The sequence below is a fragment of the Elephantulus edwardii genome, unplaced genomic scaffold (assembly GCF_000299155.1).
Source record: "Elephantulus edwardii isolate Elephantulus edwardi_28Jun2011 unplaced genomic scaffold, EleEdw1.0 scaffold00166, whole genome shotgun sequence".
In the NCBI taxonomy this organism is placed as follows: Eukaryota; Metazoa; Chordata; class Mammalia; order Macroscelidea; family Macroscelididae; genus Elephantulus; species Elephantulus edwardii.
Genome location: NW_006399916.1, coordinates 2,305,495 through 2,321,187, shown reverse-complemented (window position 1 = coordinate 2,321,187; position 15,693 = coordinate 2,305,495).

Genomic DNA, 15,693 nt, shown 5'->3' with positions numbered 1-15,693 from the left:
GGAGGATAGAAGGAGAATTGATGCCTTTGAGCTGTGGTGCTGGAGAAGAGTATTGAGAATACCATGGACTGCTAGGAAAACAAACAGATTTGTCCTGGAATGGGTTAAACCGGGTGGCTCCTTTGAGGCAAGAATTCTGAGGCTCCGTCTAACATACTTTGGACATGTTGTGAGGAGAGACCGGTCCTTAGGGACATGCTTGGGAGGGTGGAGGGACGGCGCAGGAGCGGAAGGCCCTCTATGAGGTGGATTGATCCAGTGGCTGGGATAATTGGGATGGGAGTGTTGGAGACAGTGCGATTGGCACAGGACAGAGCGGAGTTTAGGGCTGTTGTACATAGGCTTGCTGTGAGTCGCAGGTGACTCGATGGTACATAACAACAATAACAACAAGGCCAACAGAGCTCTCTTGTTGTTAAGGCCCAATGTAATCATTTTACTGCGATTGGCCAGTAAACAATGCTTCAAAGTCTTACCAGAACCAAAAATCAAAACTTCTGCAGAGTCATACTGCTTCAGAACACTCCCCATCAGGATTCCAAACCCTTGCTGGTGAATATATGCCTTTTTAACTAGGGGACTGAATACAATAAACTTACAGGCCAGTAAGCATGCCCCCCAGCTGCCATTTATCAACCCTATTAAATTCGGGTTGATCACTTTCCTTCTGAGGTTTGGTTTCTTTATTTGTAAACTGATACTTTTAGGTACATTTAGCATTAAGAAAACAATCAATGAACTTTAACCTTTATCATTAATGATAATATTTAATCTTTTACTTCTGAAATGAATAAGAATTATTATTTCTCCTGGATTATATATGAACATGCGATCATAACCCTCTTCAACCAAGTAAACAGAAAACAAACAAAGAAGATAATTCTGGAATCCTGAGTTGAAAAGGAGAATATAAAAAAAAATACTTCAAATACTGATTGAAGGAAGAAACAGAATGAAAACATACAATGTGCAGATTAATGGTAAAAAGACTTATAAACAGTACAGGTCAGCTGTTTTAAACAGCTATTTGGCCAGTTCAGAAACTCAAGACCAATGAGTATCTGATGACAATTAAGGTGCAATTTCCTGCCTTGTTCTCCATACCCTCCAGAGGATCAGGTAAGTTACTCCCTGCATCCTCACCTGATGGATAATAGTATTTCTTTGACCTCTTTCAGCTTTGCCTGAGGCCAGCCACAGGCCGTTTGTAATTGGTTCCAGGAGTCTGCACACATTCAGAGATTCCTTTATGGAGCCATGGCGCTGTTCTATGCCTGGCTAGCTGCTGAATTAGAAAAAGCAATGGACACCATGGACCTCACTTTCCAAACACTACCGTCATAGTTGGGGCAGCACACACTCTAGGGAGTGCGTCATTTTTTTACCATCTCAGATTGGTAAAGATTATCTCTTTATGCCAGTCATCTTAACTTGGGTACTCTGCCTATATCCAAACCTTGTCAAGTGAGATAGACTTCCCCTGATCAGAGTAAAAATTAGCTTCTGTTCTACATGATTGGTGAAAAATTACAATTAACACTAACCCAGTATGCTCTCAACTGTTCTCCACAAATAGTGACTTGAGAGCTTTAAGCATACACTATCTTCTATCACACCCTCCAGAAAAAAGGAGGTGAAGATAGAATATATTTGTGAAAATACTTTGCACAATATAAAAGTATTTGAAATGATAACTATACAATGATAAAATGCTAATTTGAATGTCTATGGAAAGAGTAAACTTAATTTTAATATGAAATGAATGCTAACATTTCACATTTAAAGAATACAATTAAATGATACACAAAATGTGATTGTATTTCTTCTCTTAAAAAACAAACAAAAAACAACTACAACACTAAAACCAAACAGACAAAACCCAAAACAAAAAATTCAATGTTTTTGGCTTTTGCCTCCCTAAGGAAAGTCTACTGTTAGGGAACTCTCCAGGATACTGAAGAGTAGCAATGTCAGTCTGGAGACTAAGGTGTGCCTGATCCAGGCCATAGTCTTCACAATTATTTGCTATCTGTCAGAAAGCTGAACAATGACTAGGGATGATAGAAAGGGAATAGATGCCTTTGAGTTGTGGTGCTGGAGAAGAATATTGAATAGACCATGGACTGTCAGGAGAACAAACAGGTTTGTTCAAGATAGGGTGAAACCAGGCTGCTCTTTTGAGGCAAGGATTCTGAGGCTTCATCTGAAATATTGTGGGCATGTTGCAAGGAGGGACCAGTCCTTGGAGAGGGACATCATGTTGGGAAGGGTGGAGGGACAGCACAAGAGAGGAAAACCTCATGGCAGTTATATGTTTCTCAAATCTCAAATCACTTTGTTGAGTAATTACCGACTCACAGCTGACCTTCCAGTGGATTTTTGAGGCTACAGATCACTGGTAGAAGATGGCCTAATTTTTCTCGTGGAAACGTTGATAGAGTTTAACTGTAAGAGAGGCACAGCCTCTGTGTTAGCAGTGCAACTCCTTATGGACCCCCTCACCTGTTGTTAGGTTCTGTTCAATTGGCAGTGGCTTACAGTGATCCCACGAACAGCAACCTGTGCCCTCTCACCATCTCTGATAAGCTCAAGCCCATTGTAGTAGTCACTGTGCCAACCTATCTTGTTGAGGGTCTTTGTCTCTGACCAGCTACTTTTCCCAGCATGATGTCTTTTTCTAAGGTCTGGCTCCTCCTGACAACATGACCATAGTAAGTGAGATGAAATTTCACCAGGTTTGTCTGTAAGGGTCACAACAGTAATACATCTTCCAAAATGGCAGCAGAGCCCTTGTATATTGAGGACGTTGTTACAAGCCTAAATTTTGTCCAGTGAGAGATGTAGGCTAGAAGTGTTTCTTAAAAAGAAAGACACTCCTACAACCAGGAGAAGATAAAGTAGATGAATGGGATCTTCTAAGACTCAAATCCCTATGCACATCCAAAAACTTCTCCAACAGGGTAAAAAGGGAAGCCACTGACTGGGAAAAATATTTGGTAATAACGTATCAGATAAGGGACTTATATCCAGAATTTATGAAATATTTGAACACCACAACAAGATAAAGGTAAATAATCCAATAGAAAATGGGCATAGGATATGAGCAGGCACTTCACCAAAGACGACATTCAGATGGCTAACAAGCACATGAAGAAATGTTCAAAATCCCTAGCTCTAAGAGAGATGCAAATTAAAACAACTATTAGATATCATCTCACTCCAGTCAAAATAGCAAAATTTAACAGAACAGCAAACAACAAATGCTGGCGAGGTTGTGGAGAAACTGGAACCCTTATTCACTGTTGGTGGGAGAGTAAAATGGTGCAACCCCTGTGGAAGGCGTTATGGCGCTTTCTCAAAAAGTTGCAAATAGAGATACCATTTGACCCAGCAATTTCACTACTGGGGATATACCCCGAAGAGACCATAACCGACATCCAAGCAGATATATGCATGTCCATGTTTATTGCAGCTTTGTTCACAATAGCAAGGAGTTGGAAATAAACTGAGTGCCCATCAACAAACAAATGGGTAGAGAAGCTGTGGTATATTCACACCATGTAATACTATGCTGCATTGAAAAACAAGGGACTCATGCAATATTATTCAAAATGGTTGAATCTGGAGAACATTATGCTGAGTGAAATATCCCAGTGACAAAAGGACAAATATTGCATGGTGCCACTGTTGTAGAATGGGACTGACCTAGGGGTTGGGGAGAGACTGAGTAAGATGGGTTCAATAATGTATACTGCACTGAAACAGAGGAGGGGGAAAACTGATTAAAAGAGATATGTGATTAGGTATTTCTGTCATGACAGGAGTCTAGAGCGATGGCTACATGGTGGAGTGGACCTGGGGGAGGGTTTGTAAAACAATGAAAGACTTTTTCTTTTACTTTTCCAAGAGGGTAGTGTTCTGAGGGGGGAGGCATGGGAGGGGAGAAATGTGCAACAATGAATGAATGGAAATCTAAAGCCTCTGTTAATTTTTACTGAAATTAATAATAAATTTAAATTAAAAAAAATTAAGTTAGAGTAAGGATGGCAATGGATTTATAAACTGCTCATGCTAATAACACTATATCGTGGCATGGAGTAGGAATAGAGGAACTGTATCCACATTTACTATATTCTTCTTACCAAAACCATTTATGGAAAATAGGAACTGCATTGGAACATGTATCTCTGGATTGGAAATAATCATATTGTTAATATTTCTAGCCTTAAGCTTAAAATATTATATTCAAAATTATTTGACACACTGACAAAGGAGATTAATCAGAACTGACTTTGACAAACACTGTGGCAATGGGACAATTAAAACAGACTCTCAAGGGGAGAAAAAAAGAGGAACGAACTGGGGGGAGGGTAGAGAACATATTGCAGCAAACCCAAAATCTCTGTAAATGTTCATGAAAATTAATAAAATTTAATTAAAAAAAGTTGGACAACAGAAAAAAAAAGACAGAATCCTACTGTCTTGTTGTTCTTCTGTTGTTACATGGCTTTGGGTTGGACTCATAAGTAACTCTTCAGTGGGTATTTAGAGGCAGTAAATCACACAGGAGGGAATTGTTCATCTTTCTGCTGAAGAGCTGTGGGTAGGTCCAAACAACCTGCCTTTGGGTTGACAGAGCTATTCTTTAACCATTAGGCCAGCAGAGCTCCTTTATTATAGTCCTTTTATAGCCTTATTTGTTGAGTTAAAAGGACTCCTGAACAGCAGAATTACCACAGTACCCTTTCAAACCACAAACTAACATTCTGGGTGGATTGCCATTGCCTGAATGGTGGGACTAAAAGAAAAGTTGGGATTAAGTTCCTGAATGTTTCGTGGGAATTCTTTAAAAAAAAATAAACAAATAAATCTTTTTTTCTACTAGTTTATTTACAAAATTCATATACAAATTTGAACAAATTCTTTCAATTTCCCTCACCTCTCACCCATCAAATTGTACAACCCAATGATTAATTCTCCCATCCCCCTGCACATCCACATACCTCTGCTTCCAGCCTCTCCCACCCCTCCTGGATCCTTATACTCATTCCACAATGATTTTATAAAATATTTATCCTTGTGGACTGAGTTAGTTCACTCAGCATAATGCTCTCCAGTCCGTCCCAAGTTAGGTAATAATTTACAAAGTTATTGCTCCTGCGTGCTGCATAGTATTCCACTGGAACTTCTTACCATCTACTGCCTAATTGAAGACTTCTTTTGTGAGATAGATACGCACTTGTTGGCTGGAATATTTCCATTTTTAAAAACCCACATTTTAAACAAATAAAATTTCCACCTTTATCTCTACTAAGAAAATAGAGAATAGACAGGCCATTAAAGAAGCAAAAGATAGAAAAAAATTAATCATTATAGTTAGTGAAAAGAGCAACAGGCTACTCCAGTTACAAACTTCTGTGATGTCGTTATGGTCTGCTTGGGATACCAGGACATTAGAAAGATGTATATAAGGTTCCAGTTTTACTCACATAGGCACATAATAACAACAACTATCTTGGAAAACTGACTTGATCTCTCACTGCTCATCATCATCTTAGTAAGGACTTGTAAGTACTTATGGTCAGATAAAGAGCTAAGTTTCCTGCAACTTGCACAGATTAGATTCCCCAAGTTATGATGTTCTGCATATTCTTTTCTCACCTGTTCTTGGCTAGCACACACACCCCAAGATACCACCATTAGCATAAAAGAAGTCACTTCCATTTTGTCAACTCTAACTCATAAGACAAAACACAACTAAAAGGATGATAGTCTTCAATATGGTTTGAAGCTCAACATCAAAAAAACAAAGATTCTCACCACTGGGCCAATTGCCAGCAATATGGTAGATAGAGAGAAAATTGTTAACAATTTCAACCTGTTTGGTTCTACAATCAATACAGCAGTCAGGGAGTGAAACAAACAAACAAACAAAGCTAAAACAAAACCCACTACAAGTAGAATTGGGAAAATCTACTGTTCAGAGTGCTGAAGAGCAAAGATATCAGTCTAGAGACTAAGGTGCACCTGATCTAGGCCATGGTCTTTACAATTACTTGCTATGCATCAGAGAGCTGGGCAATGACCAAAGATTACAGAAGAAGAATTAATGCTTCTGAGTTGTGGTGCTGGACAAGAGTGTTGAACACACCATGGATTGCCAAGGGAACAAATAGGTCTGTCTTGAAAAGGGTGAAATAAATCTGCTCCTGGAGGCAAAGATTTTGAAACTCTGTCTCACTTTTGGCCAATGGCCAGGAAGAATCAGTCCTTGGAGAAGGACATCATGCTTAGAAAAGTGTAAGGACAGTACAGGAGAGGAAAACCCCCAAATGAGATGGCTTAACATGGTAACTGAGGTAATGGGGGCAGATGTGTCAGCGATGGTGAGATTGGCTCAGGATAGGACTTGGTTCAGAGCTATTGTACACAGGTAGCAAGCAACTTGACAGCACATAACAGCAACAGCAATCTTCACAGAAGCAGACTTCATGGAAGGCTGGGTTGGGAACATAGACTTTTTGGTTAGTAGCTGAGCACATAATCACTGTGCCACCAGGGTTCTCCTCTACTACAGTGATATAACACTTGTTGTTAGGTACCATTGAGTCAAATACAACCTGTACTGATCCTATGAACAACACATCTGAACTCTATTCTATCCTGTGCCATCCTCACAATTTTTTATACACTCGAGTCCACTGTAGCAGTCATTGTCTTAATCTGTCTGGTTGAAGCTCTTTCTCTCTGTTGCTGACACTCCATCTTTCCAGGCTTAGTGTCTTCCAAGGAATAGCCTCTTCAAGCAGCATGCCTGAAATATGTGAGATGAAGCTTTATTATCTCTGCCTTCTAGGAGCATTCTGGCTGCACTTTCTCCAAGACATCTATTTGTTCTTTTGGCAGTGCATAAGGTATCCAGGACTTTTCTCCAACACCACAGTTCAAAGCCATCAATTCTTCTGTCATCTTTATTCATTGTTCAGCTTTCAGATACATAGAAAGTGAATGAAAAGAACATGTCCAGAATAAGGCTCAACTTAGTCCTCGAATTGACATCATTTCTCCTGAAAAATTTGAAGAGGTCCCTGACTGCATACTTTGCTAGCGCAATATGTCTCCTGATCTCATGACTGCTGGTACCAAGGGTATTGGATTTATAACAGTAGGCCCTGATTAAGAGGTAAAAGTGGGAACATTTTCATTTTACGTTGAGGAAAATAATTCACTACTAGATTCATGACTCTGAAAGCTCTTTTGCAACATGTAATTTGAATATTGAACTTGGAACACTTTCCTAACTTAGAATGTTGTTTTTCCTATCCCTCCTCATACATTCCACAACAGCAAATCATATTAATGATGAGACAAAGAGTCATAAATTATGACTTTTAATGATACATATTTTTTGTCTTCCATGTCTTTTTTCTTAATTAAAAATATTTCACACACACACTCATTGTCATTGTATTTCCTACAAATCATTCTCATACATCATATTTCTGAAAATTAATCACCATTTTCTATGCCCACTATTACCAGTCTTTTCAGGTCCCTGCCAGATCTTTCCCATTGTTTTATTGCCTCCCTCTACCCATCAAATTGTGCAACCCTGTGGTTTCACCCTTACCCATCTTCATCCATCTGCTCCCACTCCTTCCTCACTTGGATCCTCATACACATTTTACTAGTTATTTTTACCATATTACTCTTATACAGTATTTGTCCTATGAGACTGATTAGTTCACTCAGCAAAATGTTCTCCAATATTTCCCAAGTTATGTACTATTTGTCAAAATTATTGCTCCTGAGTGCTGCTTAGTATTCCACATGTGTGAATATATCAGAATTTCTCAATCCCTTGGGTTATGGTTAGACATTTGGTGTGTTTCCATATTCTTGTGATGATCAATAATGCTGCTATGATCATTGGCATATAAATATCTATTTGTGTCTCAGTTCTAACCTGCTTGGGGTATATTTCTAGTAGTGGAATATCTGGGTCATACAGAGTTTCTATGTTCAGCTATTTGAGGAAATGCCAAACTGCCTTCCAGAGTGGCTATAGCATTTTACAGTCCCACCAACAGTGTATGAGAATTCCCACCTCTCCACATCTTCTCTAACAGTTACTGCTTGCTGTCCTGCTAAACTTTGTCATTGTTACTGGGGTGAGATAAAAGATATCTCATTGTGGTTCCGATTTGCATCTCTCTTATTGCCAGTGGTTATGAGCATTTTTTTCATGTGTCTGGTGGCTATACAAATGTCTTCCTGTCTGAAAAGTCTTTTGCACATTTTATAATTGGATTATCAGTCTCTTTCTTCTGGAGGTCCAGGAATATTCTATAAACTTTTGTTATGAGGCTCCTGTCTGAGATGGTATTGCTCAATGTTTTTTTTTTCTTAGTCAGTAGATTTTCTTTTTAGCCTATTAGAAAAAGTTTTTGATTCACACTAGGATTTAATTTTTAGAACGTCTCCTTCATCAATTTTATCCTCTCCAGTTTGTGCATTTCCGACTACTTAGCAGTCTCTTTATTCCATAGACTGGCCATCTAAGCTTGATTCCAGTTTGTCCCTTATAAACTTTATGGTTAGATGTTACTCCCAGGTCTCTGATCCACCTTGAGTTGATTTTTGTGTATGGTACAAGATATGGATTCCATTTCAGCTTCCTGCAGGTTTTGCCAGCATCATTTGTTGAAGAGGTTGTTGAGTCCCCTTTTGTTAGGTTTTATTTCCTTGTCAAATATCAGTTGACCATAGATAAATAGGTCAATTTCTGGTTTCTCAAGTCTGTTCCATTGATCTGTGTGCCTGTCATTGTACCAGTACCATGCTGTTTTGGTTACTACTGCTGTATAATTGGTTTTGAGGTCAGGAAGTGCTATGTCTCCCACTTCATTTTTGTTTTTCAGATGTGCTTTGGCTTATTCAAGGTTTCTTTCCTCACCAAATAAACTTGGAATTTCACTTTCAATCTCCTTGAAAATGGAATTTTATATGTATATTGGGATTGTGTTGAACATGTAGATTTATTTTGGTAGAATTGTCATTTTCACAACATTGAGTCTTCCTATCCATGAACTGGGGACATTTCCCCATTTATTTAATTCTTTTACTGTTTCTTGCAGAAGTGTTCTCTAGTTTTCTTTGCATAAGTCTTTTATGTCTCTAATTAGGTTCGTTCCCAAGTATCTTAGCTTGTGGATGGCTATTGTAAATGGTCTTGCTTCCTTGGTTTCCTTCTCTGAATTTTCATTGTTATTGTAAATAAATCCCCTGGCTTTTAGATATTGATCTTGTATTCGGTCCCCATACCAAACTGGTCTGCTCCACTAAGCTCTCATTTTTGTTGTTGAGTCCTTGGGGTTTTTTGTGTACACTATCATATCCTCTCTACATAGTGGCAGTTTCACCATCATTTTGTGGATCTGGATGCCTTTTATTTCATTCTCTTGTCGTATTTCCCTAGCAAGTACTTCCAATACAATAGGAATAAGAATGTTGGCAATGGGCATCTTTATTTGTTCCCTGTTTGCAAGGATAATGTGTTTACTTTTTCTCCATTCTTCAAGAGAATGAATGATATTGGCTCTTGGTTTTGCATATATACTTTGCACTATGCTGAGGAAATTCTTTTCTATTCCTATTTTTCTGAAAGTTTTAATCAGGAAAGGGTGTTCAATTTTGTCAAATGAGTTTTCTGCATCAGTGGCTAGCATTATATAGTTTTTGTTATTTGCTTTGTTGATGTAGTGAATGATGATGATTTTTTTAAAATGTTGAACTGTCATTATATACATGTTACAAATCCCACCTGGCATCTCAAAGTTGGACAATAAATAAGGAAGACCAAAGAAGAATTTGATGTCTTTGAATCATGATATTGGGGAAAAGTATTGACTATCTCATGGGCTGTGTGTGAGATAAATAATTCTGCCTTGGAGGAAGTGCAACCAGGGTGCTCCTTGGAGGCGAGGATGGTGAGACTGCATCTCACAACATTTTGGCAGGTTGTGAGATGGAGCCAGTCCTTGGGAAAAGACACCTTTCTAGGAAAGGCTGAGTGTCAGTGAAGGAGTGTGTAACCCTCAGACAGATTGACACAGCAATAGTGACAATGGACATGAGCACCAAGGAGATCATGACAAGGTGCAGGACAGAGAAAAACTGAGACGTGCTGTTCATAGGGCTAGTGTGAGTTGTAGTCACTTGGATGACAGAACCTAACAATTACACCAAGAAGAATGAGGAGTCTAATTTTTGCATTTCTATTCCAAACTAACTCGAGCCCTATTTCATTTTCAGTGATGACTTAGAGCAGTATTCTTGTGTGTGTGCTTCATTTCATTTTCATCCAGTTCAATCACAGAGAGCTTTAGCAGCTTTATCATAGCTCTAACCTCCTCAATGTCAAATGATACCTCTGAGATATGTTTTGCTAACTGAATGGAGAAATGTATTATCATTAGATGAAGCACGTCAGCTGGTGTCTCTACCTTACTTGTCCAGGAGTCCCACAGCTCATGCAGTGAAGGCAGCAATCTAAAGAATGCAGAATTCCTGAGGAGTTTGTGTTTAGTAGTCAGGTGCTATTTAGTCCAGACTTAAGTGTTTGAGCCTTTCTTGGACCAAGGCTTTCATTGATTTAGTGTTTCATTTGTTATAGAGGAAAAGCAAGGGAATTAACATTAAATGGGCCTGGACTACCTGCCGGATGATGTTAGGCACTGGCTTTGAATCCAGCAGCTGCTTCACAGGAAAAAGATAGGCAATTTCATGTGTGTTTATACTGTGTCTGAAAACCCTCAGAAAAGGACAAGTTTCCTATTGTTCATAGGATTACTAATTCTAGTTAGGGAGTTCTGGTGGCCTTGAAGTCTCAGTGGCACAGGGCTTGAATCCCACAAGCTGCTCCACAGGAGAAGGGTAGGCAATCACTTCTTGTGTGATGAACTTCCTCTGAAAAGTTGCTGGGGGTGGGGTGCAGTGACAGCTAATGGGTTGTTTCCATCTCGATGGTAAACAACAACACATTACATCATATTATATTTATTAGATTGCCGTTTTCCCCTGAGTCAGAATCATCCCATAGCTGAGCCTCCAGTGGGTTTTGGAAGCAGTTCAGGAGATTGCCCATCCTCCCTCTGAGCAGCTGGTAAATTTGAACCTTGTGCCTCCAAATTACACACAGAGTGGCCTACATGATATGATGTGACATATATAATTATTTTTACAGCAACCTGAGTGCATGCATGAAGTCAGAAAGAACCCTGTAGATCATGAAGTCTGAGGAGAGCGTGTAATTTTTTGTTTTTCTTTTGGTATAAAGTGGCTGGGCCACCTCCTGACTGGGCCAGGTCTAACTCATACCAGGAACGGTGCTGTAACAAGTAAGAGCATTTATCAGCTTTCTGTTTACTTTGACATCATACAAGGTGCAGTTCAGTTCATGATGACGCCCTGAGGGTTAGGGTATATTTGTGCTCTAGAAGGTTTCAGTAGCTGGTTTTTCATACGTAAACTTCTAGACTTTTCTTCTGAGGCACTTTGATATTTCTTTTTTTCTGTGTAGCTACTGAGTTTGTTAAACCTTTGCATTATCCAGGGACTTTGACATTAAGGTGCAGGGGATCATGAGGGTGGTGCAGGGTAGGGCAATGTCCCTAACAATTGTTCATAGGGTTACGATAAGTTGTAATTGACCTGATGATATGAACAATGACAATATATACAGAGGCTTTATGTAGCAGGACATGCAGTGTCACAGTGGTTAAAGTGTTCAATTTCTCACCTTTATGATGGAGTCACTGGGGTTTGGAAACAACTCTATGGCAGTGGGTTAGACACAGTGACCTGAGTTTTTGTTATGATAAATCACCAAGTTTGAAAAACAGACAGCAGACACCCAGAGAAAGATAAAAGAGCAATGGAAGGATGGAGGATTCACAGTGGGAAACACAGTACTGTCTTCTAATGCATACTGATTTAGCAACCAGCTCTCTCGAGTAATTTCTGAGTCACTTCTGCTGGTTACCGTGCACATAAAACTAGCTTTGTGTTCACATGTCTTAAAAATGCTGCTCTGGGACATGGGTGGTTTAACTTTTGGCTATATGTGAGAATGAGTTATCTGCATACTCACAGGGAAGGAAAAACATTTCTCTGTTTAGGAAGACTCAAATTTATTCTCTGATTTCTACAAAATGATCAGTGGTAGAGAAAGACTGAAATGTTTTAGCACTCATGTTGTATTCACGTTGTAAGTTGGCTGTCAAACAATTGCAGAGTCTCCAGAGTTTTTAGTAGTCCTGCCCATCTCATGGTACCCTTCTCTCTACCCGCCAGGGGAGAAAAATCACCTAGAGGACCCCTCACTAGTTGTAGAATGGATGGGATTCTATGGGCGAAGGATGAGCAAGAAAAATGAAATTAGACTGAGCATGTTTCCTTGATCATTCATTATAATCAAACAAAAATGAAGTGATGATTACTCTGCCTAAATGGCATACTAAAATTCTTTTATTATGATAAACTCCTTGGCAGAAGTGGGGAAGAATTAAAGAGGACAGACATGTCTGTGCATTACAGACATGAACAACAATGCTGGCCACAAGCATCTTGTTCACTCATTTATCAGAATGTGAGAGTCCTTAAATTTAGGACTGTTGTCCTTATGTGCTATTGACTCATAGTGACAGCTCTGAACTTTGCTCTATCCTGAGACAATCTCACTGTCTCTGACACACCTAACCTCATTACCCCAGTTATTGTGTCAATCCAGTTCATGCCCTCCAGCATTGTTCCTCCAACCTTCCACGCATGATGTTCTTTCCTTCTCCAAAGACCAGTCTCTCTAGGCCACATGCCCAAAGTATGTGAGATGGAGTTTCAAAATCCTTGCCTCTAAGGTGTAGCTTGGTTTCACTCTCTCTTGGAAAGATTTGTTAGTTCTCTTGGCAGTCCATGATATGTTCAATATTCATCTCTTGCCCCACAGCTCAAAGGCATCCATTCTTCTTCTGTCGTCTTTGGTCATTGTCCAGCTTTCTGAGGCATAGCAAGTAACTGCAAAGATCAGTTGCACCTTAGTCTCTAGACTGAAATCATTCCTCTTCTGCACTCTGGAAAGGTCTCTGACAGCAGATTTTCCTATTGCAATTAATCTTTTGATTTCCACACTGCTGATGCCAAGAGTGTTAATTGTGGAATTAAGCAAACTGAAATTGTTAACAATCTCAATCTCTTCGCTATCTATTATAATGCTTCAATTGGCCCCCTGGTAAGAGTCTTTGTTTTCTTGAGCTTCAATCCATGTTGAAGACTACAATCCTTGATTTTCTGCAAGCAGATGCTTCAGATTCCCCTCAGTTTCCACAGTCAGCACCTGGCCTCGTTTTCACAGCTGATATTGAGCTTCTCTAATGACCCCACACCCCAAAGATGTAGTCAGTTTTATTCCTGAACAGACCAGTATGGGAGTTTCATGTATAAAGTCATCCTTTATGTTTCTTGTAAAAGATATTTGCAATAAGGAAATCATTGTACACAATTCTGTAATTTTATCAAATACGTCACCAATTTTCCAACTACTGATCCATCTTCTCCATTCCCAAGCTTTGTATTCCAGTCACCCATTATTATTAGTGCATCCTGGTTGCATATGTTCAATTGGTTCTGACTGCAAAATTCAGTAGAAGTTGTTTATTTACTCCTCTTTGGCTCTGGTGTTGGTGCATATACTTGAAATATGGTGGTATTGACAGGTGAGGTTATAGACTTACGGGAATGTGGGAGCTAAAGGCTTCTTCAATGAAACAGACTGCCTAATCCAAAGATAGAGTGAGCTTTGCTAGACATTTGAATACATTAAGAAGAGTCACTCACCCAAAACACACAACTCACAATGACCCTAGGCACAACAGATCTGAACCCTGTCCAGTCTTAGGCCATCTTTACCACCACTGATACATGTGAATCTCAGTCTCTCTCTCTCTCCCTCCCTTGCCCTCCTACCTTACTGGTAAAGAGTTGTGCTACAAGTCCAAGGGCATGTGGTTCAAATCCACCAGCTACTCTACTAGAAAAGGATGGATGATTTCTTGTGTGATTTGTGTTGTTGTTGTTATGTTCTGTCAAGTTGCTTGTGACTCATAGCGACAACAGTCCTAAACACTGCTCTGTCCTGTACCAATCTCATTGTCTCTAACACACCCATTCCGATTACCCCAGTCACTGAATCAATACACCTCATAGAGGGTCTTCCCCTCTTGTGCTTTCCCTCCACCCTACCAAGCATGATGTCCCTCTCTAAGGACCTCTCCCTCCTTACAACATGTCCAAAGTATGTTAGACGGAACCTCAGAAACCTTGCCTCCAAGGAGCAGCCTGGTTTAACCCCCTCCAGGATGAAACTGTTCACTTTCTTAGTAGTCCATGGTACACTCAATACTCATCTCCAGCACCACAGCTCAGAGGCATCAATTCTCCTTCTATCCTCCCTAATGTCCAACTCTCTGACATATAACAAGTGATTACAAAGACCATGCCTGTATCAGGTGCACCTTAGTCTCCAGAGAGACACCATGGCTCCTAAGTACATTGCAGAGGTCCCTAACAGCAGACATTACCATCGCAATACGTCTTTTAATTTCCTGGCTACTGGGCCAAGAGTGTTGACTGTGGATCCAAGCAAACTAAAGCTGTGAACAATCTCAATCTCTTCACCATCCATCCTGATGATGCCAGTTGGTCCAGTGGTGAGAATCTTTGTCTTCTTGACATTGAGCCTCAATCCATATTGGAGGCTGCAGTCCTTGATCCTCTGCAGCAAGCACTTCAGGTCCTCCTCAGTTTCAGCAAGCAGGGTTGTGTCATTTGCACAACGCAGATTGTTGATAGACATTCCACCAATTCTGACACCACATTTCTCCTCATAGAGCCCAGCTTCCAGGATAATCTGTTCAGTACACAGGTTGAAAAGGTATGGAGTCAGGGCATATCACTGGCATACGCCCTTCCCAATTTTGAACCATGCAGTGTTTCCTTGCACTGTTCTAACGACTGCCTCCTGGTCCAAGTATAGGTTTTGCATTAGCACGATCAAGTGTTCTGAGCTACCCATTCTTCTCGGAGTCAGCTACAGTTTGTTATGAGCCACACAGTCAGACACCTTTGCATAGTCAATGAAACACAGGTATACATTATTCTGGTATTTCCTGCTTTCAGCCAAGATCCATCTAACATTAGCTACCCATCATACCCTGTCTATTGAAATACTGTATTACCCAGCTATGGACAATCTCCTCCTGTGTGATTAACTGCCTTTAAAAAACTGCTGGTAGGTCAGCTAAAAGAAGGTTCTGACTAGATGGTACACAGCAACAGCACTCCACTGTTAGGAAAATATCCCAGGGAAATCAGAACTGAGTCACAGATGGACCCATGTACACCTATGTTCATGCAGTGTTATTTACAATAGCAAGCAAATGGCAGCAACCCAAATGTCTAACACAAACGTATAGATTGAGAAATTGTAGTATATTACAACAATGGAATACTGTGTATCATTAAGGAATAACGATTTTGTAAATTATTATGTGACATGGGAAAGTCTAGGGAACATTATGCTGAGTGAAATAACTCAGTCACATAAGGAAGAATACTGCATAAGACTACTACATTGAA